This window comes from Anomalospiza imberbis, chromosome 7 (assembly GCF_031753505.1).
Source record: "Anomalospiza imberbis isolate Cuckoo-Finch-1a 21T00152 chromosome 7, ASM3175350v1, whole genome shotgun sequence".
NCBI lineage: Eukaryota > Metazoa > Chordata > Aves > Passeriformes > Viduidae > Anomalospiza > Anomalospiza imberbis.
The window spans coordinates 31,437,024-31,442,138 of record NC_089687.1 but is presented as its reverse complement, the minus strand read 5'-3'; positions in this window follow the sequence as shown (position 1 = coordinate 31,442,138).

Here is a 5,115-nt window from a genome sequence, read left to right as displayed (position 1 = left end):
AAACAAAAAAAAAAAAAAAAAACCCACAGAAATCTTTTGGAAAAGCCCACAATAGCAGAGTGAGTAACCACATGAAATAGATGTAAGAGCTGTGGCCTTCTTTGCTGCCACATTAGTGATGCTGCAATCTAGCAGCTTAGAAACCCTAATGACTTGATATATATACATGTACACATACACCTATATGCATTTCTTAGATACATTTGATACATAGTTTATGCCAAATTTGCTTTATGGATATGGACAGAGTAGGAGAAAATTGAAATATTTTTATTTACTCAAGCATTTTCAGTGAAGAAAAAAAGGGGAATTTGAGAGAAAGGGATCAAGGATGCAAAATTCTTGCTACAGGTTGAGACATGTTGGGATAAATGTGTGATATGTGCTGTTATTCTGAACTGGCTAACACAGCCTTACATAGAAACAAAAAAAAAAAAATACACATCAGGGAGTTACAGTGAAAGGGCAGTCATGTCCAAATTAACAGCACATTTTGAAAAGGTTTTGTTGGAAAGCAAGTCAGTACATTACACGACTTCAGCAAAGCTAGCTCTCATTATGTGCAGGAGACATTCTCTATTCCCTGTATCTGTTTTCAGACATGTACATCCTAGTTCCTAGGTTTTATTAGACAAATTGTTAGCATTAGAAAGAGTTATTTGCCAGTTTTCTCACTCAAATCATCCCGAGAGTCTCATGTTCCAAATGGCCTGTGTTGTGGTTGAGCAGGGGTGTGCCACAGAGAAATGAGGACACTCCTCAGCGTGACTGACTGGTAAATTTGCCAGAACCAATTTCTAAATGTAATGTGTTGTAAGCCCTAGACCTTCTTAACTAAGGTTGTTCTTTCTCATTCACACAGGGCTGCCACTGAAAGGACAGAGTAATGGAGCAACGAAAAGAGGGGAAGTGGTGTTTTAGGGAAATAGGAAAATAACATGATTAAGATGTTATTCTTTCTTCAAATATACCCAGAACAAAAGTATGTAGGTCATTTCCAGCCAGCCTTTTCAAGGCAAAAAAAGCCCAAATCATCAAAAGCAATGGAAGTGTTCCTTGGTGTTTTTTCTGTTGAGCTGAATTACTTCACCCTGAGTTTATGTTTTAGCTGTCTTTAGATCTCTACTTAGCAAACTTTAACCTAAGTTAATTTTATTAATACTTCTAGGCTGCAATGGTTTTTTGGTCAGATATTGGAGAGCTTTTTTACTTCTCATGGTATCTGAACTCAGCTATGAGTAAAGCTTTCAGTGTGGTCACTGGTAATCTGACCTCCTTTCACGTGACATGACCACAAACTGAACTTTGCAATGAAGATTTTACTTCTTTGTTTCATCTGTGATCTGAAGTGATACCAAGTTTCCGTTGTTTCTGGAAAAACTCAAATCCAAGCTAAAATCCAACATGCTCTGTGGTTTTGATCTAAGTCAGAACATGCAGTTTGCAAATCTCAGGCTGCTCTGCTAGGAAAACCTTGACAAGCATCTGCTTCATTTTACTTACCAAAATCCTAGATTATTGTAGTCACTGCCCAAGCTTTTGGCACACCAGGGGAGTCAAATCAGGCCTGTCCTGTTTCTGTACTCCTTTAGCAGAGAGAGAAGCTCATTCTGAATTGGTCATCATTCACTCTACGGCCATGCCACAACAGCAGTGATGTGTTATTTTTTGGGATGTCCCATCCTATCTAAGCTCACAGCAGGAGGCTGAAGAGGGCTGAGATACCTCCATGTGAAAGCAGACCACAGAAACCCTTCCAAACCACACGGGTGCCGCAGACTCTGCCCTCCAGTAGCTGCAAACAGAGATAACTTTGTCTCAGCTGAGGAAAGGTCTCACCCACCTCCCTGTGGCACTGCCAGGCTGGCAGGCTGGGAGGCCCTGCAGGACCTGGCCATGGCAAAGACAGAAAACCCGTGTGCCTTTGTGTTAGTGAAGAGCTCGGCAGCAGTGCTCAAAGGCACAGGGGGATTTAGGGGAGGCAAAGGGGGTTGACAGGTTCTCTGGCCCCTGATCTTTGCAGGGTAGCATGGAGTGTGTCCCCTGGGGAGTGGCAGTGACATCCTGTGGCTCAGCAGGACCGAGCAGAGTGCCTCAGGGGATATTGGGAAGCAGCAATGTCCTTTCTCATCCAGGTTTGCTAAAGCTGCAGTGATGAGGTTTGTTGATGGGTTGATTTGGCATTTGGGTAAGGTTTTTTGTTTTAACACTTGAGGAAGGGATCTTCCCATGGGATTAGGAGTGAATCAGTCTGAAGGGAGGAGAGTTGGGCAGGGATGTTTCCTTTACAGGAAGGGAGGACAGAAAGGAAGAAAGATGAGAGTTGGAGAAGACATCTAGGAAGAGTTCTGAGAAAAACAGCATTGCCTCTAATCTATAGATCTCACTAGAGCTGTAAACAAAATAATTCAAACCACTTGCTATTAAATGAGGAAATTTAAATCCTTTTAAAGAAAACAGCCTTTGAAGTTAGAAAAAAAATTGAAAGGAAAAGGTGTCCTAATAAGATATCTTATGATTTTTATGCTGTTTTAAAATACTTGTGCTTCCTGTCATTATTTCATTGCAGATTGAACAGGAATTAGTTAGAAATACTCCTATGAGAAGAGTCCAGTATGTAATTCTGGTTCTTTCAAGACACTGAAATATCTGTAGGCCACTTTGTCCTACTACTTTAAAATCCCTGTAATGTCTAAGCAGAGTGCAGCTTATTTTGACCCTGAAACTCTCCTGCAGGCTCAGTAAGAGGCTGCACAGTTGTGAACAGCAGGGAAACGAGCAGAAGGAGCAGCTATCCTGCTTGCTAAAATCCTAAACTGACCAAGGATCTTCAGTCCAGTTTCTCTGGATGGATTGCCCATTTAATCCCACTGTTGTACATCCCCGCAGTAGAGCACGTCACACAGCTGCAGTCTTAAACAATTGCATTTACAGACCCCCAGTCCCAGCAGGAGCCTGCAGTGCTCCAGAGCAGCCTTTCTAAAGGATTGCCTGGTGAAATGCTAACCATGGGGCAGTTGATTTTTCTATCACATGCAGATGGCTCTTGTTGTGTTGTTTCCTTTGCTGCAGCAGCACTCTGTGTCAAGGTGACACTGCACCAAACTACCACATGAAAAAATGATGTGATGTGCTGATTAGCCTCTTCTGTTTGGGTATTAGTTGGTTTTTATTTTATTGATGTCCTTGGGGAAAATCCAATGTGTTTTTTCTCAGACTGCTTTGGATCTAAAACTAATATTGCCACAGATTATTAAATTATCTGGGCACATCTGCTGTTTCCATCTGTTAAGAGAAAGTGCAGTTTCCTGCTATTATGTGGTTCACTCTGAAAATTTTCTATCTGGAAGAGTTATTGAGATTTCTGAATATTTACCATCATCAATACTGCATTAAAAGATAGCCCTTTAAGGTGTGACCCCACTCAGATATCCTTACTGTGCAGATTGATTCTTTCCTATGTTCTTCCAGTGGTTTTCTCAGGACTCAGTGGGAATTTAGTATCCAAATTCCACAGAAATTCAGAGGAAAATACCAGATTGTGCAACTAAGTTTAGGTGGGGCAGTGGAGAGACAGAGGTGCAACTCAGAGGTCTGCAGGGAGAACCTGAGTATTTGTGGGTACTTTGAGCCATTTGAGCCCTTTCAGCCCTTGCCTGATGCCTGGATTTCATCTGACTGCCTCAAGGCCTGGACAGAGGGAATTGAAGCCTGAACAGAATCCTTTGATTTGTACAAAAGCTTGAGGGTCAGTCTTAAGATTCAGGATTTGTAGGCTCCCCTAAACCTGCTGGAGGTGATGTCAACTCTTCTGTATCTGATCATGCTTTCCCTACATGGAAACAAAAATAAAAACAAAGAGTTCCTGTGTAAAGAATACAGCTGGAAGTAGAAAGAGCTGGACACTTTGATTTTTGATTTTGAGGGAAAGCTTCAGAAAACAAGGCATTTGCAATAAGGAGTCTTCTAAAACCCAGCCTTGCTGGGTGTCATGGTGCCAAGTGTTGGATTTTCTTGATGGTACCAAATGCGGTATTAGTTACTTATTTAATTGCTTTTAATCCCTGCTGAGGAAAGAGTCTTTTTCCATCTATTTTGGTACATAGTGGATTTCCTCACTGTTGTGAGCCAGAGATGGAGTATTATGCCACAAATCAAATTACTGAAGTGTAATTGAAAAACCAGCACTGCCATTCATCTATACCACTCACTCGAACTGTAAACAAGATAATTAAGACTGCCTTGCTATTAAACAAGTAATTAAAAAAATAATAATGGCAACAGCTCATGGAGTTAAAAACAAGTGTAATGATAAAATAGTTATGCTTAGAGATACTTTACCAGAGTTTACTTGATTTGGAGATCTATAGAAGAAAACCCTCCAATAATACTTTCTAATTTCTTTTCTCAAGTAATCATTATCAGAGGCTTCAAGGAATTCTGTCTTCCCTATATGTTGTGACTCTCACAGTGTAAACTATTGTCTTAATGAACCTGTCTTACTGTTTTATATCAATATATCACTCACATCCATGCTTCTACCATTGCCTGACAGAGCGATTAAATAATAATTTTGCTCAGGTTCTTTCATTATTTTCCATCTCGTTTCCCACTAAGCTTGAATCAGAATACTTCATCTGAACTGTCCCATTAATCCACTTTCATGTTGCTGTCAATGCAATATTGCATGTGAGTGACTCTGTGAGCCAGAGAACACATACTGGGAGAAACCCCAGCAGAAAGCACGTGCAGTGATGGGTAACATCCAGAGAGTACCAAAAACTAGATCATGTAAAATAAGGTAAGCAAATATAATGATTGCAGTCTTACAGTTGCATCTGCTTTCAACTTAAACACTGTAAATAAGTGCAGTAAGTATATAAAATCACAAGTGAGATAACAAATATAGTCATAAGAACATAAGAACATTTACATTTCCATGCTTCTAGAAAACTAGTCTGTACTTCTTATGCTGTATCTATTTTATGAGCTATCTTGTAACTAAAACAGGAACTCTGCATAATTGTGTAATCAAGTATGTCAGTAATAATATGCAATAATTAAATCCTCTAGGATTATCTAAATTAAATTTTTTAGATTCTTCTAACATTTCTG